Genomic DNA, 26,039 nt, shown 5'->3' with positions numbered 1-26,039 from the left:
ATTCTTTTCTATTTATATTTATTTGCTCGCTATTTTATCCGATTGCTTCTTATTGCTTCATCCTATTTTATTCTGTCTATCTTAGTCCTGGTTCCTATTTTTCAGGGTTTCCCCAGACCCTCTCTGTCTCTCCTAGTTATCGTAATCTGATCCTTTTTCCTTAAACTGCGGCCCCCTAGGGATCCAGCAGCTCTATGGTATTTTATTCTTTACTAGTGTTTCTACTGCGCTATGCTATCCGATTCGTGAATGCTATAACTTTATATCGCGGTTCGGTATTTTATCTTATTTTATTCTAACTAACTTGGCTTTATTTAACTACTCTCTGTAGTTTATATTTTATTCGTATGTTTTTCCTTTCCTGCCTACACACTATGTGTATGCGTTTACTGCTTTTTATTGTATCCTATGTATTTCCCAGTTTTATCAGTTTAACATACTTTATTATATCAATGTTCTATTTTTACATATAGCTTTCCTTATTCGTTATCTATTGGTTTTGTCCCCTTTTCCCCAACGAGAGTTTAACCCGACTCTCCCTCCTATATCATATATCAAGCGGCTGTCACAGCGGAGCCTCACAGTTCCTTCTATGTCCCAAAATAGCGCACACACACACACAATATTTCTCCTTCTTGCTCCACACTTCTGGCTCGCTTCTGATATACTTCTCATACCTAAACTTTCACTCATTTAGTCTTTTATTTGCATTCATACAATCTTTATTCACATTCGTTCATTCACACCTCACCTTACCTAAAGCGACCTATAAACCTCAGTCTATTCCTGATACACTTCCTCAACACAGGATAACTTTGTATTCATAGGATTTTTGTAGTATGTCGGAAATTCTGCTTAATCGAGTCAGCTTCCCTTCACACTGTTTGCCCCCCCTCGTACTGTCCTCTGTTCCTCAGAGCAGCTACGCGGTGGACCCTACTGATCTTCCGGCGCCGTTAGCAAAGCGGAGCGTTATTATCTGTAGGACTAATTTTTTGCAGTTCCCATTCGCTTACCTAAGTCGAAATTCTCCTGCACCCTATCTGTTCACTGCATACAGATCCTCGTTCCTCGAGCGATTTCGTGAACAGCCCACCCAATCAAGCCTTCTAATTTTCCATAGGCGCGATCGTGTAGGATTTCTATCTATTTATTTATGTAGCTTTTTCAACCCAGCAGAGCCACATAGCCAAACAACCTGTCCAAGCAGTCCTTCGCTAATTTTTGTCCGAAGCGGTATCACAGGATTTTCTATCTATTTATTTATGTAGCTTTTTCAACCCAGCAGAGCCACATAGCCAAACAACCTGTCCAAGCAGTCCTTCGCTAATTTTTGTCCGAAGCGGTATCACAGGATTTTGTATCTATTTATTTATTTGTTCTGACCACACACACGCAGTAGCAGTAGCCCCACACTAGGTCAGGCAGTTCAGTCAAAAGAGAGCAAACGCACACACTTCCTGGGCCACACAAGGTCCCCAGATGAGTGGTCTCGCGAGAGGAGCAACCCGAATCACACACCCAACACGAATCGCCTGATCAGGTTGATTGGGCTGTGTTAACGCACATCCCGAAACAGGTCCTGAAACAGTCGAACTCGGCCAAGTAGAATCAGACGGGACAACCCCACCCAACCAAACCACACATGTGGGTTCGTTAGAATGGTCCAATCAGCGCAAGCGCAAGCCCTCCCCGCTAAACACCCAACACCAGCAGGTTCACAACTTACTACGCATGTAACCCTAACAAAATGTACAGATATTATATTTAACCTGTTATGGCTAGGGGGCAGTATTTTCACGGCCGGATAAAAAACATACCCGATTTAATCTGGTTATTACTCCTGCCCAGAAACTAGAATATGCATATAATTAGTAGATTTGGATAGAAAACACCCTAAAGTTTCTAAAACTGTTTGAATGGTGTCTGTGAGTATAACAGAACTCATATGGCAGGCCAAAACCTGAGAAGATTCAATATGGGAAGTGCCCTGTCTGACCATTTCTTGTCCTTCTATAGCCTCTTTATCGAAAATATCTCTGCTGTTAACGTGACATTTTCTAAGGCTTTCATTGGCTCTAGGAAGGCGCCAGAACGTTGAACGATAGCTCTGCAGTCTCTGGGTGAAAAACAGCAGGGGTATTGGTCAGTGGTCCTTCTGAGGACAATGACACTGGCGCGCGCGTGCATGTGACGACTCCATGTTTTACTTTCGGTGTTTGAACGGATACAACGTCTCCCGGTTGGAATATTATTGCTATTTTATGAGAAAAATCGCATAAAAATTGATTTTAAACAGCGTTTGACATGCTTCGAAGTACGATAATGGAATATTTTGAATTTTTTTTGTCACGAAACGCCCCGGCGCGTCACCCTTCGGATAGTGACTTGAACGCACGAACAAAACGGAGCTATTTGGATATAACTATGGATTATTTGGAACCAAAACAACATTGGTTGTTGAAGTAGAAGTCCTGGGAGTGCATTCTGACGAAGAACAGCAAAGGTAATCCAATTTTCCTTATAGTAAATCTGAGTTTGGTGAGTGCCAAACTTGGTGGGTGTCAAACTAGCTAGCCGTGATGGCCGGCTATATACTCAGAATATTGCAAAATGTGCTTTCACCGAAAAGCTATTTTAAAATCGGACACTGCGATTGCATAAAGGAGTTCTGTATCTATAATTCTTAAAATAATTGTTATGTTTTTTTGTCAACGTTTATCGTGAGTAATTTAGTAAATTCACTGGAAGTTTTCGGTGGGTATGCTAGTTCTGAACAAAACATGCTAATGTAAAAAGCTGGTTTTTGATATAAATATGAACTTGATTGAACAAAACATGCATGTATTGTATAACATAATGTCCTAGGAGTGTCATCTGATGAAGATCATCAAAGGTTAGTGCTGCATTTAGCTGTGGTTTTGGTTTTTGTGACATTATATGCTAGCTTGAAAAATGGGTGTGTGATTATTTCTGGCTGGGTACTCTCCTGACATAATCTAATGTTTTGCTTTCGCTGTAAAGCCTTTTCGAAATCGGACAATGTGGTTAGATAAAGGAGAGTCTTATCTTTCAAATGGTGTAAAATAGTCATATGTTTGAGAAATTGAAATTATAGCATTTTTAAGGTTTTTCGTATTTCGCGCCAGGCGCTACCATTGGATATTGGCGAGCTGTCCATAAGAGGTTTTAAGTACCAAGGTGGAAAAACCCTACAGTACATCTAACATCGGCTAAACCATGCATTTAATAAATAAAGATCTTTAGGGTTACGGTATATTTTGGAGTGTTATACATTTTCATAAACAATGTGGGATGGCAGTATCAAATGTATGTGAACCAGGAGAATATTTACACAAATAAATATTGTCCAGTTGAAGGTTCCAGAGGGGTGGGGCTCAGAGTTTTTCCTGATTTGGTGACCTAACCAGGTAAAACTCTGTTCCCTGTAGATAGATAACGTTAGAGGTTGGTTTACCCTGTCAGAAAGGACAGGAAAGGGGGATAGCTAGTCAGTTGTCAAACTGAATGTATTCAACTGAAATGTGTCTGACACATTTAACCCAACCTCTCTGAATCAGAGAGGTGCGGGGGGCCGCCTTAATCGACATCCACGTTGTCAGTGCCCGGGGAATAGTGGGTTTACTGCCTTGCTTAGGGGCAGAATGGCAGATTTTTACCCTGTCAGCTCGGGGATTCGATCCAGCAACCTTTCGGTTACTGGACCAACACTCTAACCACGAGGCTACCTGCCGTGCCTAGGCTACCTGCCGCCTGTGCCGGACCACCGTAGGCTGAATTCAGTAGGCCAGTTGATCAGACTGGTAAATCATCTCCTTGTTATCCCATACAGCATGTCAGTAGACCAGACTGGTAAATCATCTCCTTGTTATCCCATACAGCATGTCAGTAGATCAGACTGGTAAATCATCTCCTTGTTATCCCATACAGCATGTCAGTAGACCAGACTGGTAAATCATCTCCTTGTTATCCCATACAGCATGTCAGTAGGCCAGTTGATCAGACTGGTAAATCATCTCCTTGTTATCCCATACAGCATGTCAGTAGGCCAGTTGATCAGACTGGTAAATCATCTCCTTGTTATCCCATACAGCATGTCAGACTGCTAATGGTTTGGTGTAGGCTGCAGCAACATTTCTGTTAAAGAGTATATGCTTGTTTCTGGACTCGGGAGGGATGCGTTATCATGTTTGCTAAATAAATAGGCCTATTCTTTAATGCGTAGTGCCTGGCCTGCATGACCTGTGATTTCTGGGAATCTGGTTGGTCCAGAAACACACAGCCTGCAGCACTCCCATGTGCCTGCAGCACTCCCATGTGCCTGCAGCACTCCCCATTTGACAAATCATGAGGCAAATAAGTCGAAAAAACATTACTTTGTACTTCATCTTAACGCTTTGCATAAATATTTTTAATTTAACTAAATCAGAAGTGGTGAGGCACTGCCCGACCTGATTGAAAATGCCAGCTGGTCACACGTTTGCCGGCAGCCCTGTGCTAAACGTTGTTTAAGTAACGTTCTCTAACTAAATGTTCTCTAACTACACATTGTCTAACTAACTATTCAATGTTCGCTCACCTGCAGGTTCCATCAGGTGTCTGTTTAACGTCACGTTCTTCTGGCACATGCTCAGTAGGTCCTCCCCAACGTCTGCAACACAACGTTACACAGATATTGGGATTTGACATAGCATTTATGTAACTTTAAACTTAGAAACATTACAGAGACATTGGTCTTCCAACACTCTAAAACACAACATTGGAAATAGAACAAACACGACAAATAAGATACCTTCTTACAGCTTGCTACCAGCTCATCAATTCTTAAAATGATTCTGACCTTGGTTCAGTGAAGCATGGTGACTACCATGTAGAATGGTTTCTGTATCAGAGATGATTCTGACCTTGGTTCAGTGAAGCATGGTATCTACCATGTAGAATGGTTTCTGTATCAGAGATGATTCTGACCTTGGTTCAGTGAAGCATGGTAACTACCATGTAAAATGGTTTCTGTATCAGAGATGATTCTGACCTTGGTTCAGTGAAGCATGGTGACTACCATGTAGAATGGTTTCTGTATCAGAGATGATTCTGACCTTGGTTCAGTGAAGCATGGTGACTACCATGTAGAATGGTTTCTGAATCAGAGATGATAGGCAGTAGTACTATTACTCACCCTGACCTTAGTAGTAAATGGCATTTTCATTCCCTGACCTTAGAAGTAATGGAATTTTCATTCCCTGAATAGATTCAGAAGAACAGTCTAGTTAATATGATGCTTCCTGGTCTATGCAGACAGGCAGACAGACAGGCAGGCAGGCAGACAGACAGACAGGCAGGCAGGCAGAAAGACAGACAGACAGGCAGAAAGACAGGCACAGTAGCTTGGAATTATCTTGCCCTTTGAAATGTTCTTTCCCTCTCCAGAAGAGCACTTTAATACAAGTGCAATAATTATCACTTTAAAGGACAAACGCAGCCATTTTTATCTCAATATCAAATCATTTCTGGGTAACATTTAAGTACCTTACTGTGATTGGTTTCAATGATAATGGTAAAAAAAACTAGACAAAAATTGCTTCTTAGAAAACTGCAATTTCTCAAGCAATAATTTTGCTAGGACTGTCTGAGTGGTATGAGATCGGAAGGGAAAACTAGCTGTTATTGGGAGAGAGGTATGGAACACTAGGACTGTCTGAGTGGTCTGAGATGGGATGGGAAAACTAGCTGTTATTGGGAGAGAGGTATGGAACACTAGGACTGTCTGAGTGGTCTGAGATGGGAAGGGAAAACTAGCTGTTATTGGGAGAGAGGTATGGAACACTAGGACTGTCTGAGTGGTCTGAGATGGGAAGGGAAAACTAGCTGTTATTGGGAGAGGTTTGGAACACTTTTTCTTATTGGTGTAGTAACTAATTGGTGATGACACCAGGCAGGCCAAAACTCCACCCCACCAAAACAGGGTGAAATTTCAGGCAGCCTTTTCAAACAGCTCTTATACTAAAAGGACATTATCATAATTTTCCCAATTTCACAGTATTATTCCAACCTCATAGTGTGGTAATATACAGTGCCTTCGGAAAGTATTCAGACACCTTGACTTTTTCCACATTTTGTTACGCTACAGCTTTATAAAATGTATTAAAAAAAAATCCCTCATCAATCTACACACAATACCCTATAATGACAAAGCAAAAACAGGTTATTTATTTATTTTTGCTCATTTATAAAAAACGGAAATATCATATTGACATAAGTATTCAGGCTATTTACTCAGTAACTTGTTGAAGCACCTTTGGCAGCGATTACAGCCTTGAGTCTTCTTGGGTATGACGCTACAAGCTTGGCACACCTGTATTTGGGGAGTTCCATTCTTCTCTGCAGATCCTCTCAAGCTCTGTTGGTTGGATGGGGAGCGTTGCTACACAGCTATTTTCAGGTCTCTCCAGAGACGTTCGATCGGGTTCAAGTCTGGGCTCTAGCTGGGCCACTCAAGGACATTCAAATACTTGTCCCGAAGTCACTCCTGCGTTGTCTTGGCTGTGTGCTTAGGGTCGTTGTCCTGTTGGAAGATGAACCTTCGTCCCAGTCTGAGGTCCTGAGCGCTATGGAGCAGGTTTTCATCAAGGATCTCTCTATACTTTGCGCCGTTCATCTTTTCCTCGATCCTGACTAGTATCCCAGTTCCTGCAGCTGAAAAACATCCCCACAGCATGATGCTGCCACCACCAAGCTTCACCGTAGGGATGGTGCCGGGTTTCCTCCAGAGGTGACGCTTGACATTCAGGCCAAAGAGTTCAATCTTGGTTTCATCAGACCAGAGAATATAGTTTCTCATGGTCTGAGAGTCTTTAGGTGCCTTCTGACAAACTCCAAGTGGGCTGTCATGTGCCTTTTACTGAGGAGTGGCTTCCGTCTGGCCAATCCTCCATAAAGGCCTGATTGTGTGCTGCAGAGATAGTTGTCCTTCTGGAAAGTTCTCAAATCTCCACAGAGGAATTCTAGAGCTCTGTCAGAGTGACCCTCGGGTTCTTGGTCACCTCCCTGGACCAAGGCCCTTCTCCCTCGATTGACCAGTTTGGCAGGGTGGCCAGCTCTAGGAAGTCTTGGTGGTTCCAGATTTCTTCCATTTACGAATGATGGAGGTCACTGTGTTCTTGGGGACCTTTAATGCTGCAGAAATGTTTTGGTACCCTTCCCCAGATCTGTGCCTCAACACAATCCTGTCTTGGAGCTCTACTGACAATTCCTTTGACCTCATGTCTTGGTTTTTGCTCTGACATGCACTGTCAACTGTGGGAACTTAAATAGACTGGTGTGTGCCTTTCCAAATCATGCCCAATCAAATGAATTTACCACAGGTGGACTCCAATCAAGTTGTAGAAACATCAAGGATGATCAACGAAAACAGGATGCACCTAAACTCAAATTCGAGTCTCATAGCAAAGGGTCTGTATACTTCTGTAAATAAGGTATTTCTGTTTATTTTTTTTTATAAATGTGCAAACACATAGATTGCTGAGGATTTCTTTTTATTTAATCCAACGTAACAAAATGTGGAAAAAGTCGATGGGGTATGAATACCTTCTAAAGGCACTGTGTATAAAACCCAGGAAAACCACATTGTGGACTGCACTGGGCCTTTACAGAAGAAACATCCACCTGCACTCAGTTCATTAAGCTGGAAGAACTGACGTGATACTGGCAAGAGCAGTATGCTTTTTCCCTTTCAACACATTACTCCCACGCATCTGCAACAAGCCCGAATCAGGTGGGAGAGTGATTTTCCTCACGTTGAATGTCTTGATTGCACTATTACAGTGAGGGAAAAAAGTATTTGATCCCCTGCTGATTTTGTACGTTTGCCCACTGACAAAGAAATGATCAGTCTATCATTTTAATGGTAGGTTTATTTGAACAGTGAGAGACAGAATAACAACAAAAACATCCAGAAAAACGCATGTCAGTCAGATCAATAGAGTTGACTGGTAGAAACACACGGCACCATTCCAGTCAGATCACTATCCTGGTCACCATTATCTACAGATGTGGGTTTAGAGGCATGTTAAATCACTATCCTGGTCCCCATTATGTCAATGTCACGTCCTGACCAGCAGAGGGCGTAATTGTGTTAGTCTTGGTCAGGATGTGGCAGGGGGTTTTGTGTGTGTGAATGGTTGTGTTGGTGATTGGGACTCCCAATTGACGGCAGGTGTGTTGAGTTGCCTTTGATTGGGAGTCCTATATAGGAGTGTGTGTTTTTCTTTGGGGTTGTGGGTAGTTGTCCTTGCACTGCGTTGTATGTGCATGCAAGACTGTTGCTGTAGTCTTTATTGTTTTTGTCCAGTGGATACTTTACTCCTTTTTTTTAAATTAAAAAACACGAGTACCCACATACCTGCTGCGCCTTGGTCCATTCTTGACGACGGTTGTGACAGTCAATGACTTGATACATCACTGAACCATCCTTTTAACAGCTTTGAATGAATCTTTTCTAAATGTGATTGCTGCTAGTCACTACATGTAATCCATCTGTTCCTTTCATTGTTGAAGCTATACATTTAAACAATGTGTGATATTACCTGGATAAGATTAATGTGACTGTATATTCTGAGCCAGTTTGCTGGCAGGGCCAGGGCTCCTGTAAACTAGGGGTGTGAACATTTAAACCTTAAAACGTTTCAAAGAAACGGCGTCATTAAGAAAAAATCCCTAAACAAAAAACGATGTTTAAAAATCTAAATTAAATGTGCATAGTGCACCTGTCACAAAACTACCACTAACAGGTCCAGATCATCGTCATCATGACGGGAAACAACCTAATTAAACAAATACCTAACGCAACAATGCTGTCATGTTAGTAGGAGAAATGATTTGCCACAGATATAAAGCGCTCTGCACGTCATCGTCGTTAAGTTGGAAAAATGTCAGAGAAAGGCAAGCGACAGCAGCGAACAGCCTGCTCTGCCTTGAGTCAGTACATTAATGAGTCTGCTGCTGCGCTGTGCTTTTACCTGACCCAACGTTACAATGTCGTGATTGGTGCTTTGGAAACAAGCTGAAGTCCGGACTGACTGCTGGGAACGTCACTGCATCAGCAAGCTGTCAAACTATCCCAAATAAGTGAAAAGTTACATGCTGTTTATCAGTGCAGTGCCCAACATCCTTAGTTAGCTAACCTATGAGTGAGTGAGTGTGTGTACCATTACTATGATTGAGAGCAATAGAATTCCAGCAGCTTTATTATGAGAAGGGGAAATTAGCCTATTATGAGAAGGTGAAATGGGCCTGCAACAGCAGCCATGCTTAAAATTGTTAAATTGAGAAATACGGTGCAATTATTTAAAAAAGGTACGATTTCTTATCACATCATGCCAAGGGATTATTCAGAAGTGAGATTTTCTACCTAGGATAGTACTCTTCAGACTGGGCCAGACTATCTGGGCAAGGAGAGCTACAAGGTGAGCAACAAGATGCTCTCAATTCAAGTTACATTGCTGTCTGTTGAATTGGACCAGGACCAGGGGCCTCATTTATAAACAGTGCTGGGCTGGAACAGAAGCCTGCAACCCCAGTATCTCTCCAGGTCCAGGGGACTCATTTACAAACAGTGCAGGGCTGGAACAGAAGCCTGCAAAACCCCAGTATCTCTCCAGGACCAGGGGCCTCATTTCCAAACAGTGCAGGGCTGGAACAGAAGCCTGCAACCCCAGTAGCTCTCCAGGACCAGGACCATACGTGGGGGACATGATGAATATGTGGGGGACATGATGAATATGTGGGGGACATGATGAATACGTGAGGGACATGATGAATACGTGGGGGACATGATGACTTCCGGGTTTGGAGGGGGTAGTCGCACTTCGCTTCGCTCCACAGGTAATATTACATTTCATTACATTACAACGGTTTGATTTGTTTGATCTGAGCAATTATTTCTTAGCTAGCTACATAGCTGTCTTTGTATCAAAGATAATTGTGTAGTTTAGAGTAATTATCGAGTAATTATCGAGGTTAGCTAGCCAGCCAGCTGTTTTCGTCCTCCTAACTTAGTCAACACTGCTAGCTAGCCAACTAGCCAACTTCTACCGACTAGCAGCACTGTAGAAACTATTACATTACAACGGAACGACTTGATTAGTGTAGTGCTAGCTAGCTACATAGCTGTCTTTGCTGTATTTGTATCTAAGATAATTGTGTAGTTTAGAGTAATTTATCGAGGTTAGCTAGCCAGCCGTGCCGCCGTTGTCCAGACTTAGTCAACACACCTAGTCATCATCAAACCCACTGCTAGCTAGCCAACATTTACTGACTAGCAGCACTGTAGAAACTAATACACTACAACGGAACAATTTGACTAGTGCAGTGTTAGTTGTCTTTGTCATAGTTTGATAATTGTGTAGTTTAGAGTAATTTATCGAGGTTAGCTAGCCAGCCGTGCCGCGACGCCGTTGTCCAGACTTAGTCAACACACCTAGTCATCATCAAACCCACTGCTAGCTAGCCAACCTTTACTGACTAGCAGCACTGTAGAAACTAACTAATACACTACAACGGAACGATTTGACTAGTGCAGTGTTAGTTGACTTTGTCATAGTTTGATAACTGTGTAGTTTAGAGTAATTATCGAGGTTAGATAGCCAGCTATTTTTCGTCCCCCGCGACGCCATAGTTGCTTTTGTATCATGATAAGGTGTAGTACTGAAACTATCGAGGTTACCTAGCCAGCTACACGTTCAAACAAAGTCAACAACGCAGCCACTGCTAGCTAGCCTACTTCACCAGCCAGCAGTACTGTATCATCTTCGTCATTTTAGTCAATAACATTTTTGCAACGTAAGCTTAACTTCCTGAACATTCGAGAAGTGTAGTCCACTTGTCATTCCAATCTCCTTTGCATTAGCGTAGCCTCTTCTGTAGCCTGTCAACTATGTGTCTGTCTATCCCTGTTCTCTCCCCTCTGCACAGGCCACACAAACGCATCACACCGCGTGGCCGCTGCCACTCTAACCTGGTGGTCCCAGCGCGCACGACCCACGTGGAGTTCCAGGTCTCCGGCAGCCTCTGGAACTGCCGGTCTGCGGCCAACAAGGCAGAGTTCATCTCAGCCTATGCTACACTCCAGCACCTCGACTTCTTGGCACTGACGGAAACATGGATTACCACAGATAACACTGCTACTCCTACTGCTCTCTCCTCGTCTGCCCACGTGTTCTCGCATACCCCGAGAGCATCTGGCCAGCGGGGTGGTGGCACTGGAATCCTCATCTCTCCCAAGTGGACATTCTCTCTTTCTCCCCTGACCCATCTGTCTATCTCCTCATTTGAATTCCATGCTGTCACAGTTACCAGCCCTTTCAAGCTTAACCTGTTAGGGCTAGGGGGCAGCATTTGCACGTCTGGATAAAAAAAATGTACCCGATTTAATCTGGTTACTAATCCTACCCAGTAACTAGAATATGCATATACTTATTATATATGGATAGAAAACACTCTAAAGTTTCTAAAACTGTTTGAATGGTGTCTGTGAGTATAACAGAACTCATTTGGCAGGCAAAACCCTGAGACATTTTCTGACAGGAAGTGGATACCTGATGTGTTGTATTGACTTTAAACCTATCCCATTGAAAAACACAGGGGCTGAGGAATATTTTGGCACTTCCTATTGCTTCCACTAGATGTCACCAGCCTTTACAAAGTGTTTTGAGTCTTCTGGAGGGAGATCTGACCGAACAAGAGCCATGGAACGATGATGTCCCATTAGACACCTGGCGCGCGAGTTCATGTTGGGTACCCTCGTTCCAATACGTTATAAAAGAGTATGCATTCGTCCACCTTGAATATTATTCATGTTCTGGTTAAAAAAGGCCCTAATGATTTATGCTATACAACGTTTGACATGTTTGAACGAACGGAAATATATTTTTTCCCCTCGTTCATGACGAGAAGTCCGGCTGGCTTAGATCATATGCTAACAAGACGGAGATTTTTGGACATAAATGATGAGCTTTTTTGAACAAAACTACATTCGTTATGGACCTGTGATACCTGGAAGTGACATCTGATGAAGAGAATCAAAGGTAATGGATTATTTACATAGTATTTTCGATTTTAGATCTCCCCAACATGACGTCTAGTCTGTATCGCAACGCGTATTTTTCTGGGCGCAGTGCTCAGATTATTGCAAAGTGTGATTTCCCAGTAAGGTTATTTTTAAATCTGGCAAGTTGATTGCGTTCAAGAGATGTAAATCTATAATTCTTTAAATGACAATATAATATTTTACCAATGTTTTCTAATTTTAATTATTTAATTTGTGACGCTGACTTGACTGCCGGTTATTGGAGGGAAACGATTTCCTCAACATCAATGCCATAGTAAAACGCTGTTTTTGGATATAAATATGAACTTGATAGAACTAAAAATGCATGCATTGTCTAACATACTGTCCTAGGAGTGTCATCTGATGGAGATTGTAAAAGGTTAGTGCATCATTTTAGCTGGTTTTATGGTTTTGGTGACCCTGTCTTTGACTTGACAAAACATTACACACAACTCTTGTAAATGTACTGTCCTAACATACTCTAAATTTATGCTTTCGCCGTAAAACCTTTTTGAAATCGTAAAACGTGGTTAGATTAAGGAGATGTTTATCTTTCAAATGGTGTAAAATAGTTGTATTTTTGAAAAATTTGAATTTTGACATTTATTTGGATTCAAATTTGCCGCTCTTGAAATGCACCTGCTGTTGATGGAGTGCACCACGGGTGGCACGCTAGCGTCCCACCTAGCCCATAGAGGTTAACATCCTTATCATTTATCGCCCTCCAGGTTCCCTTGGAGAGTTCATCAATGAGCTTGACGTATTGATAAGTTCCTTTCCTGAGGATGGCTCACCTCTCACAGTTCTGGGTGACTTTAACCTCCCCACGTCTACCTTTGACTCATTCCTCTCTGCCTCCTTCTTTCCACTCCTCTCCTCTTTTGACCTCACCCTCTCACCTTCCCCCCCTACTCACAAGGCAGGCAATACGCTTGACCTCATCTTTACTAGATGCTGTTCGTCCACTAATCTCATTGCAACTCCCCTCCAAGTCTCCGACCACTACCTTGTATCCTTTTCCCTCTCGCTCTCATCCAACACTTCTCACTCTGCCCCTACTCGGATGGTATTGCGCCGTCCCAACCTTCGCTCTCTCTCTCCCGCCACTCTCTCCTCTTCCATCCTATCATCTCTTCCCTCTGCTCAAACCTTCTCCAACCTATCCCCTGATTCTGCCTCCTCAACCCTCCTCTCCTCCCTTTCTGCATCCTTTGATTCTCTATGTCCCCTATCCTCCAGGCCGGCTCGTTCCTCCCTCCTGCTCCATGGCTCGACGACTCATTGCGAGCTCACAGAACAGGGCTCCGGGCAGCCGAGCGGAAATGGAGGAAAACTCGCCTCCCTGCGGACCTGGCATCCTTTCACTCCCTCCTCTCTACATTTTCCTCTTCTGTCTCTGCTGCTAAAGCCACTTTCTACCACTCTAAATTCCAAGCATCTGCCTCTAACCCTAGGAAGCTCTTTGCCACCTTCTCCTCCCTCCTGATCCTCCTCCCCCTCCCCCCCCCCCCCTCCTCCCTCTCTGCGGATGACTTCGTCAACCATTTTGAAAAGAAGGTTGACGACATCCGATCCTCGTTTGCTAAGTCAAACGACACCGCTGGTCCTGCTCACACTGCCCTACCCTGTGCTTTGACCTCTTTCTCCCCTCTCTCTCCAGATGAAATCTCGCGTCTTGTGACGGCCGGCCGCCCAACAACCTGTCCGCTTGACCCTATCCCCTCCTCTCTTCTCCAGACCATTTCCGGAGACCTTCTCCCTTACCTCACCTTGCTCATCAACTCATCCTTGACCGCTGGCTACGTCCCTTCCGTCTTCAAGAGAGCGAGAGTTGCACCCCTTCTGAAAAAACCTACACTCGATCCCTCCGATGTCAACAACTACAGACCAGTATCCCTTCTTTCTTTTCTCTCCAAAACTCTTGAACGTGCCGTCCTTGGCCAGCTCTCCTGCTATCTCTCTCAGAATGACCTTCTCGATCCAAATCAGTCAGGTTTCAAGACTGGTCATTCAACTGAGACTGCTCTTCTCTGTGTCACGGAGGCTCTCCGCACTGCTAAAGCTAACTCTCTCTCCTCTGCTCTCATCCTCCTAGACCTATCTGCTGCCTTTGATACGGTGAACCATCAGATCCTCCTCTCCACCCTCTCCGAGTTGGGCATCTCCGGCGCGGCCCACGCTTGGATTGCGTCCTACCTGACAGGTCGCTCCTACCAGGTGGCGTGGCGAGAATCTGTCTCCGCACCACGTGCTCTCACCACTGGTGTCCCCCAGGGCTCTGTTCTAGGCCCTCTCCTATTCTCGCTATACACCAAGTCACTTGGCTCCGTCATATCCTCACATGGTCTCTCCTACCATTGCTATGCAGATGACACACAATTAATCTTCTCCTTTCCCCCTTCTGATAACCAGGTGGTGAATTGCATCTCTGCATGTCTGGCAGACATATCAGTGTGGATGACGGATCACCACCTCAAGCTGAACCTCGGCAAGACGGAGCTGCTCTTCCTCCCGGGGAAGGACTGCCCATTCCATGATCTCGCCATCACGGTTGACAACTCCATTGTGTCCTCCTCCCAGAGTGCTAAGAACCTTGGAGTGACCCTGGACAACACCCTGTCGTTCTCTACTAACATCAAGGCGGTGACCCGATCCTGTAGGTTCATGCTCTACAACATTCGCAGAGTACGACCCTGCCTCACACAGGAAGCGGCGCAGGTCCTAATCCAGGCACTTGTCATCTCCCGTCTGGATTACTGCAACTCGCTGTTGGCTGGGCTCCCTGCCTGTGCCATTAAACCCCTACAACTCATCCAGAACGCTGCAGCCCGTCTGGTGTTCAACCTTCCCAAGTTCTCTCACGTCACCCCGCTCCTCCGCTCTCTCCACTGGCTTCCTGTTGAAGCTCGCATCCGCTACAAGACCATGGTGCTTGCCTACGGAGCTGTGAAGGGAACGGCACCTCCGTACCTTCAGGCTCTGATCAGGCCCTACACCCAAACAAGGGCACTGCGTTCATCCACCTCTGGCCTGCTCGCCTCCCTATCTCTGAGGAAGCACAGTTCCCGCTCAGCCCAGTCAAAACTGTTCGCTGCTCTGGCACCCCAATGGTGGAACAAGCTCCCTCACGACGCAAGGACAGCGGAGTCAATCACCACCTTCCGGAGACACCTGAAACCCCACCTCTTTAAGGAATACCTAGGATAGGATAAAGTAATCCTTCTAACCCCCCCCCCCCTAAAGATTTAGATGCACTATTGTAAAGTGGTTGTTCCACTGGATATCATAAGGTGAATCCACCAATTTGTAAGTCGCTCTGGATAAGAGCGTCTGCTAAATGACTTAAATGTAAATGTAATGAATACGTGGGGGATATGATGAATACGTGGGGGACATGATGAATACGTGGGGGACATGATGAATACGTGGGGGATATGATGAATACGTGGGGGACATGATGAATACGTGGGGGATATGATGAATACGTGGGGGACATGATGAATACGTGGGGGACATGATAAATACGTGAGGGACATGATGAATACGTGGGGGATATGATTAATTAAAAAAAGGGAAACATTAACAAGATTTGACATTAGAGAGTAAATCTGTTACATTTCTGGAATCTAAAATAATTAAACAGGAATCTATTTTCTATTCATATTATGTTCATAACCATTGCAGAAGACATTTCTCACCTTTCCTGGCTGTGATGGATTCATATTCCCAAATTAGCAATACAACAAATGAATATGTGTATCTCTTATTCCAACCTAGTAACCTAGTACAGTACCAGACAACAGTTTGAACACACCAACTCATTCAAGGGTTTTCTTTCTTTTTACCATTTTCTACATTATAAAATAATAGTGACAACATCAAAACTATGAAATAACACATATGGAATCATGTAGTAAGCAACAAAAAAAAGTGTTAAACAAATCAAAATATATTTTGTATTCTTCAAAGTAGCCACCCTTTGCCTTGATGACAGCTTTGCACACTCTTGGCATTCTCTCAACCAGCTTCATGAGATAGTCCCATTGAATGCATTTTAATGAACAGGTGTGCCTTGTTAAAAGCTAATTTGTGGAATTTCTTTCCTTCTTAATGCGTTTGAGCCAATCAGTTGTGTTGTGACAAGGTAGGGGTGATATACAGAAGATAGTCCTATTTGTGGTATTTCAGTTTTTTTTTTACAAATTTGCAAAAATTTCTAAAAACCCATTTTCACTTTGTCATTATGGGGTATTGTGTGTACATTGATGAGGAAAAAACCCAAACAATTTTAACAATTTTAACAATTTTAGATTAAGGCTGTAACAAAATGTGGAAAAAGTCAAGGGGTCTGAACACTTTCCGAAGGCACTGTAGATGTAAAACATTGTTGAATTCAAATGTTCTGCTGACAGGTCCACAACAATTTGACATTGTTTTCTCTTTCAGAAACTGTCACAGTCCTTTGTTCCAAATACAGCATAAATTACTGATAAAAAAAAAAAAGCATTCTTCCAACACAGTAAATAGACCGGTAACTTATGTAAAAGTATAGTACAGGCTACAGTATTGCTTTGCGACAGGAGTACAACATCACAGCCTAATGAATCTCAGAGCCTAGGCTATAGCAGATAGAAATACAATAATATAGGGCGTCATTGTCCAGGAGGAGTTACCGATTCTTCTCAGAAATGGCGCACGCAGCTATTTAGTGTGGCATTTACGCAACAAAATGTATAAATGAGGATCCCAGGGGTGAAGAACCCTGGTTTACCTGATGGTACCTTACCTGTGCAGTACACTGTTTTGGCCACCGTTGCCATGACTACGCTGGTCAGCCCAGTCCCCGCCCCCAACTCCAAGACGGTGGCTCCTCTGAATGTAGTTTGCTGAGAGAGGATTAAATCAGCCAATAGGAATGCACCTCGCCAGACCTAGTAAAGGAACCATACAGTGCCTTCAGAAAGTATTCACACACCTTGACTTTTACCACATTGTGTTGTGTTACAGCCTGAATCTAAAATGGATTACATTTAGATTTTGTGTCACTGGCCTAAACACAACACCCCATTATGTCAAAGCGGAATTATGTTTTTATTTTTTTTAACACAAAATTATAATATGAAAAGCTGGAAACGCCTAAATAAGTTCAGGAGTAAAAATGTGCTTAACAAGTTACATGGACTCAGTCTGTGTGTAATAATAGTGGTTAACATTATTTTTGAATGACCACCTCATCTCTGTACCCCACATACACAATTATCTGTAAGGTCCCCGAGTCGAGTAGTGAATTACAAGCACAGATTCAACCACAAAGACCAGGGAGGTTTACCAATGCCTCGTTAAGAAGGGCTCCTATTGATAGACATAGAATATCCCCTTGAACATGATGAAGTTATTAATTACACTTTGGATGGTGTATCAATACACCCAGCCACTTCAAAGATACAGGCGTCCTTCCCAACTCAGTTGCCGGAGAGGTAGGAAACCACTCAAGGATTTCACCATGAGGCCAATGGTGACATTAAAGCAGTTACAGAGTTTAATGGCTGTGATAGGAGAAAACTGAAGATGGATCAACAACATTGTAGTTACTTCACAATACTAACCTAATTTTCAGAGTGAAAAGAAGGAAACATGAACAGAATAAAAATATTCCAAAACATACATCCTGTTTGCAACAAGCCACTAAAGAAATACTGCAAAGAATTTGGCAAAGCAATTAACTTTTTGTCCTGAATACAAAGTGTTATGTTTGGGGCAAAATCAATACATTACTGACCACTCTCCATATTTTCAAGCATAGTGGGGGCTGCATCATGTTATGGGTATGCTTGTAATAATTAAGGACCGGGGAGTTTTTCAGGATAAAAAAGAAAATAGAGCTAAGTACATGCAAAATCCTAGAGGAAAGCCTGGTTCAGTCTGCTTTCTACCAGACACTAGGAGATGAATTCACCTTTCAGCAGGACAGTAACCAAAAACACAAGGCCAAATTTACACTGGAGTTGCTTACCAAGAAGTCAGTGAATGTTCCGGAGTGGCCGAGTTACAGTTTTGACCTAAATCTTCTTGAAAATCTATGGCAAGACCTGAAAATGGTCATCTAGCAATGATCAACAACCAATTTGACAGAGCTTAAATATATATTTTTTAAGAATAATGAGCAAATGTTGAAAATCTAGGCGTGAATACTTATGTTATTTCTCTACATCTTTTTCAATAATTGTGCAAAAATGTAAAAAAACATGTTTTCACTGTCATTATGGGGTATTGTGTCTCGATGGGTGAGAAAATAAATCAATTTTGAATTCAAGCTGTCACACAACAATATGTGGAATAAGTCAAGGGGTATGAATACTTTCTGAAGGCTCTGTACATTATATATGAGAGGAAGGAAAAATAAGGTAGCGAGAGAGGGAGAGAGAGAGAGAGAGAGCGAGGGAGAGCGAGAGAGAGAGCGAGAGAGAGAGAAAGGCAGAGAGAGAGAGACACTCACCTGTTTGCCAACATCTTCTAAAGGTGTGGCCATAGTGTGTTCTGTTAAAGACATGTTGGATTTAAACAGTTATAACACAAACACAGTTAAACCACACACACAAACACAGTTATAACACAAACACAGTTAAACCACAGACACAAACACAGTTATAACACAAACACAGTTATACCATACACACAAACACAGTTATACCACAAACACACACAGTTATACCACACACACACAAACACAGTTATACCATACACACTAGAGGTCAACCGATTAATCGGAATGGCCGATTACCGTAAATTCTGGACTATAAGCCGCAACTTTTTTCCCAGGATTTGAACCTCGCGGCGTAAACAATGACGCGGCTAATATATGGATTTTTTTCTCCTAAAAAACACATTCTGTGACGTGCTCAATTTTTTGGCGGCATGAAGCTTTCATTAGACCAATGAAATTGCCGAACGGGTTAAGGTCAAACAACTTTTTTGTTTACTGTTTAGATTAAATCGAGCGCTCTCAAACTTCCCATCATTCTGATTACGGTAGTCATTTTGTCACCCTCATCATGGCAAAGACACGGAGAAATGAATATGACGCAGCATTCAAGTTGAAGGCGATTCATCTGGCTGTTGGAAAAGGAAAGCTGCTGCTCGGGAGCTTGGTCTTAATGAGTCAATGATAAGACGTTGGAAACAGCAGCGTGAGGAATTGACTCAGTGCAAAAAGACAACTAAAGCTTACTGCTAATTTTAAATGTTTTGTTACAAGCTGTGTTTCGTTAAAGCCTATTTATTTTTGTTACAAGCCGTGTTTCGTTAAAGCCTATTTATTTTTGTTACAAGCCGTGTTTCGTTAAAGCCTGTGTAAAGTTAATTTGTTTCAATGTACCGGTAGGCACCTGCGGCTTATAGACATGTGCGGCTTATTTATGTTCAAAATAATAATTTGTTTTAAATTCAGTGGGTGTGGCTTATATTCAGGTGCGCTTAATAGTCCGGAAGTTACGGTAATTAGGGCCGATTTCAAGTTTTCATAACAATCGGTAATCGGTATTTTTGGCCACAGATTTGCCGATTAAATTTTTTTTTTTTTAAATGGGGACATTTTTTTATATATATATTTTTTAACACCTTTATTTAACTAGACAAGTCAGATTAAGAACACATTCTTATTTTCAATGACGGCCTAGGAACGGGGTTAACTGCCTTGTTCGGGGGGGAATCAGGGATTTGTTTTTGCAACCTTCCGGTTACTAATGCAATCCAACGCACGAGGAGCCTGCATGGCAGGCTGACTACCTGTTAAGCGAGGGCAGCAAGAAGCCAAGGTAAGTTGCTAGCTAGCATTAAACTTATCTTATAAAAAACTATCAATCTTAACATAATCACTAGTTAAACTAGTAATATCATCAACCATGTGTAGTTATCTAACGTGTCCTGCGTTGCATATAATCGATGCGGTGCCTGTTAATTTATCATTGAATCATAGCCTATTTCGCCAAACGGGTGTTGATTTAACAAGCGCATTTGCGAAAAAAGCACTGTCGTTGCACCAATGTACCTAACCATAAACATCAATGCCTTTCTTTAAAATCAACAAACAAGTATATATTTTTTAACCTACATATTTAGTTAATATTGCCTGCTAACATGAAATTGTGTCACATCTCTAGCGTTCATTGCACGCAGAGTCAGGGTATATGCAACAGTTTGGGCCGCCTGGCTCGTTGCGAACTAATTTGCCCGAATTTTACGTAATTATGACATAACATTGACATAACATAACTCGTAAGCATTCATTCAGACAGCACTTTTGCGCGTTTTGCCAGCAGCTCTTCGCTGTGTTTCAAGCTGTTTATGACTTCAACCTGGGTGGGTATAATTTGTGGAAGGTTCCAACAGGAATCTATTCCAAAAACTTCGTAAATAACAAGGTTGCCAAAAAACAACGCATACAAAGTTGTATAGCGGCAGAATAAGATACCGGGTAGTGAGTGGTCTATTTCATTGCGTTTTTCACACATCACGTTTATTCCGAAAAATGTCTGTCCTCACTCTGGTTGCCTATAGACAAACATTAAGAATAAGCTACGTGGTGAGTTCATGCCTATTCGGCAGCAAGTTAGCTAGGTTTGTATGCGTTGCTACTTTGTATGCGTTGTTGGTTGGCAACCTTTTACTTTACGTTTTTTGGAACAGATTCCTGTTGGAACGTTCCACAAATTATACCCACCCCTTCAAGCCTGTCAACTCCCAAGATTAGGCTGGTGTAACCGATGTGAAATGGCTAGCTAGTTAGCGGGGTGCGCGCTAATAGCGTTTCAAACGTCACTCACTCTGAGACTTGAAGTAGTTGTTTCCCCTTGCCCTGCATGGGTAACGCTGCTTCGAGGGTGGCTGTTGTTGATGTGTTCCTGGTTCAAGCCCAGGTAGGAGCGAGGAGAGGGACGGAAGCTATACTGTTACACTGGCAACACTAAAGTGCCTATAAAAACATCCAATAGTCAAAGGTATATGAAATACAAATCGTATAGAGAGAAATAGTCCTATAATTCCTATAATAACTACAACCTAAAACTTACCTGGGAATATTGAAGACTCATGTTAAAAGGAACCACCAGCTTTCATATGTTCCCATGTTCTGAGCAAGGAACTTAAACCTTAGCTTTTTTACATGGCACATATTGCACTTTTACTTTCTTCTCCAACACTTTGTTTTGCATTATTTAAAACAAATTGAACATGTTTCATTATTTATTTGAGGCTAAATTGATTTTATTGATGTATTATATTAAGTTAAAATAAGTGTTCATTCAGTATTGTTGTAATTATCATGATTATAAATAAATAAATCGGCCGATTAATCGGTAACGACTTTTTTCGGGGCCTTCCAATAATCGGTATCGGCATTGAAAAATCATAATCGGTCGACCTCTAATACACACAAACACAGTTATACCACACACACAAACAGTTATAGCACACACACACACACAAACAGCTATAACACACATAAACACAGTTATAACACACATAAGCACAGTTATAACACACATAAGCACAGTTATAACACACATAAGCACAGTTATAACACACATAAGCACAGTTATAACACATACTTCTGCCTCTCAGACCTGTCTTCACTCAGCTCTTCAGGAATTACATTGGACTAAAAACAAAATAAGTGACCAGGGTCAGTCAGAGGTAGAAACCAGTCCTGTTCTCTTCTCACCTATCCTGATGATGTCTCTAGGACACTCCTCTTCATCCTCTTCCTCTTCCTCTCTTCTTGCCTGGCTGAGGATGATGGGGTAGACCATGTCTCTGTCCCTCTCAGGGAGTCTTTGTCTGGGCCTGGATAACATGTACAATAGTTAGTTAGTCATGTCCCTATCTCAGACTCTGTCTGGACAGGGATAACATGTATAATAGTTAGTTAGTCATGTCCCTATCTCAGACTCTGTCTGGACAGGGATAACATGTACAATAGTTAGTCTGGAACAGGGATGGGAAATTTATGCTCTCTCTAATTCTCTCTTTCTCTCTTTCTCTCTCTCGGAGGACCTGAGCCCTAGGACCATGCCTCAGGACTACCTGGCATGATGACTCCTTGCTGTCCCCAGTCCACCTGGCCGTGCTGCTGCTCCAGTTTCAACTGTTCTGCCTGCGGCTATGGAACCCTGACCTGTTCACCGGACGTGCTACCTGTCTCAGACCTGCTATTTTCAACTCTCTAGAGATGGCAGGAGCGGTAGAGATACTCTGAATGATCGGCTATGAAAAGCCAACTGACATTTACTCCTGAGGTGCTGACCTTTTGCACCCTCGACAACCACTGTGATTATTGTTATTTGACCCTGCTGGTCATCTATGAACATTTGAACATCTTGGCCATGTTCTGTTATAATCTCCACCCGGCACAGCCAGAAGAGGACTGGCCACCCCTCATAGCCTGGTTCCTCTCTAGGTTCCCTCCTAGGTTCTGGCCTTTCTAGGGAGTTTTTCCTAGCCACCGTGCTTCTACACCTGCATTGCTTGCTGTTTGGGGTTTTAGGGTGGGTTTCTGTACAGCACTTTGTGACTTCAGCTGATGTAAGAAGGGCTTTATAAATACATTTCATTGATTGATAGTATCAGTAGTATCAGTAACATCAGTAGTAGTGTCAATAGTAGTATCAGTAGTACCAGTATCATCAGTAGTAGTATCAGTATAATCAGTAGTAGTATCAGTATCATCAGTAGTAGTATCAGTATTATCAGTAGTATCAATAGTAGTATCAGTAGAATCAGTAGCATCAGTAGTATCAATAGTAGAATCAGTAGAATCAGTAGCATCAATAGTAACAGAAGCATCAGTAGTATTAGTAGTATGAGTAGTATTTGTAGAATCAGTAGCATCAGTAGTATCAGTAGTATCAATTGTATCATCACTATCCGTAGCATTAGTAGTAGTAGCAGGATCATCAGTAGAAGTATCAGTAGCATCAGTTGTAGTATCAGTAGCATAAGTAGTAGTATTAATAGTATCATCACTATCAGTAGCATTAGTAGTAGTAGCAATATCATCAGTAGAAGTATCAGTAGCATCAGTAGTATCAGTAGCATCAGTAGCATCAGTCAGATTAGTAGCATCAGTTGGATCAGTCGCATCAGCAGTAGTACCAGCAGAATCATTAGCATCAGTTGCATCAGTATAAGTATCATTAGCATCAGTAGTAGTATCAGTAGTATCATTAGCATCAGTAGCATCAGTAGTAGTATCAGTATCAGCAGTATCAGTAGTTTCAGTAGCATTAGTAGCATCAGTGGTAGTATCAGTAGTATCAGTAGCATCAGTAGTAGTATCAATAGCATCACTAGTAACAGTAGTATTGTTAGCATCAGTTGCATCAGCTGTAGTATCATTAGCATCAGAAGTAATATCAATAGTATCATTAGCATCAGTAGTACTATCAGTAATATCAGTAGTAGTATCAATAGCATCAGTAGTAACAGTAGTATCAGTAGTAGAAGTATCAATAGTAACAGTAGTATCAGTAGTAGAAGTATCAATAGTATCAGTAGTAGTATAGTATCAGTATCATCAGTAGTACTATCAGTAATATCAGGAGTAGTATCAGTAGCATCAGTAGTAGTATCAGTAGCATCAGTAGTAGTATCAGTAGCATCAGTAGTAGTATCAGTAGTGGTATCAGTAGTTAGTAGTATCAGTAGCATAAGTAGTATCAATAGTATCAGTAGTAGCATGAGTAGAATTAGTAGCATCAATAGTAACAGTAGCATATCAATAGTATCAGTAGTATCAGCAGCATTAGTAGTAGTATCAGTATCATCAGTAGTAGTATCAGTAGTATCACTAGTAGTATCAGTAGTAGTATCAGTAGTATCACTAGTATCAGTAGTAGTATCAGTAGTATCAGTAGCATCAGTAGTATGTATCAGTAGTATCAGTATCAGTAGCATCAGTATCATTAGTAGTAGTATCAGTAGCATCAGTAACATCAGTAGTAGTATCAGTAGCATCAGTAGTATCAGTAGTATCAGTAGTATCAGTAGTATCAGTACCATCAGTAGTTGTATCAGTAGCATCAGTAACATCAGTAGTAGTTTCAGTATCATCAGTAGTAGTATCAGTAGTATCAGTAGTATCAGTACCATCAGTAGTTGTATCAGTAGCATCAGTAGGATTAGTAGCATCAGTAGTTGTATCAGTAGTAGTAACAGTAGCATCAGTAGCATCAGTTGCATCAGTTGCATCAGTAGTAATATCAGTAGTAGTATCAGTAGCAGTCGTGAAGGGGTACGACAAAACCTATTCCCCCTCAGGAGATTGAAAAGATTTGGCATGGGTCCTCAGATCCCCAAAAGATTTTACAGCTGCTCCACCGAGAGTATCCTGACGGGTTGCATCACTGCCTGGTATGGCAACTGCTCGGCCTCCTCCTGATGCTACTGATACTACTGATACTACTGCTACTACTGCTGATGATACTGATACTACTGGTACTACTACTGATGATACTGATGCTACTGATGCTACTACTGATGATACTGATACTACTGATGCTACTACTGATGCAACTGAAAATACTGATGCTACTGATTCTAATGATACTACTGATACTGATGCTACCGCTGATGCTAATGATACTACTGATAATACTACTGTTACTACTACTGATACAATGACGGATGCTACTAACACTACTACTACTGCTACTACTACTGCTACTACTATTGATGCTACTGATGCTACTGATACTACTGATACTACTGATACTAGTGATAATACTGATACTACTGATACTGATACTACTACTGATGCTGCTGATACATACACAGAAATTATAACAAACATTCAAAATGCACAATGTCTGTCCCACGCTACCCTCATCTGGCCCCGGACAGTACTACACCCTGCTGATAGACCGTCTGGTAGGGCAGGGTTTTCCAAACTTGTTCCTGGTGTAACCGATGTGAAATGGCTAGTTAGTTAGCGGTGGTGCGCGCTAATAGCGTTTCAATCGGTGACGTCACCCACTCTGAGACTTGAAGTAGGGTTGCCCCTTGCGTTGCAAGGGCCGCGGCTTTTGTGGCGCGATGGGTAACGATGCTTCATGGGGTGTCAGTTGTTGATGTGTGCAAGGGTCCCTGGTTCGAGCCCAGGTTGAGGCGAAGAGAGGGACGGAACCTGCACTGTTACACTGGCCCACCCTCTGGGTCCTGGGCCCCCCTTGGTCCTGTGCCCCCCCCCCCACCCCCTGGGTGCACATTTATATGTTTGATTATTAAAATCAGCTGTGTAGTGCTAGGGGAAAAACCTAAACGAGGAGGGGCCCAAGTAGGGGCCCAAGGACTGGGTTTGGGAAACCCTGTGGTAGGTAGACTACTTCAGTACCAGACCAGGACACAAAGACACACCTCCACTCCACAGATGGCAGATACACACTCTGACATAGAGACAGTCCACAACAGCTCTCCATCACTTTCATTGAGCTCTCCATCTCTTTATCTTTCACCCCCTGTATTTCTCTTATTCCCCCTCTTCCCCTGTGTGTGTGTTTGCCACTCTGATATCTCACTCACACCTAATCTCTCTCTCTGTTCCTCTCTCTGTTTTTGTTCCTCTCTCTCTCTCTCTCTCTCTCTCTCTCTCTCTCTCTCTCTGCTTCAATTATTATTATTATTAACTTTTTCTCGCTCTCTCTTCTGACTTTCACCCTCTCTCTGTGTTTCCCTCCCTTTCCCTCACTCTCTCTCTCTTCCTCTCTCTCTCTTTTCCTCTCTCTCTCTTCTTGTCCTCCTCCTCTCTCCCTCTCTCTGTGTTTCTCTCCCTTTCCTTCTCTCTTCCTCTCTCTCTCTCTTCCCCTCTCCCTCTCTTTTTGTCATCCTACTCTCTCCCTCTCTCTGTGTTTCTCTTCATTTCTCT

General features: G+C 42.5%; 1 pseudogene; it reads right to left on the bottom strand.

Moving 5' to 3' along the window:
* LOC123743529 (methyltransferase-like protein 22) overlaps nt 1-21,975 on the bottom strand; it is a 35,836-nt pseudogene extending 13,861 nt beyond the window's left edge.
* Nucleotides 21,976-26,039: the final 4,064 nt, after the last annotated feature.

Source organism: Salmo salar, chromosome ssa06, assembly GCF_905237065.1.
Source record: "Salmo salar chromosome ssa06, Ssal_v3.1, whole genome shotgun sequence".
Lineage (NCBI taxonomy): Eukaryota > Metazoa > Chordata > Actinopteri > Salmoniformes > Salmonidae > Salmo > Salmo salar.
This window is presented reverse-complemented; position numbering and strand designations above follow the sequence as displayed.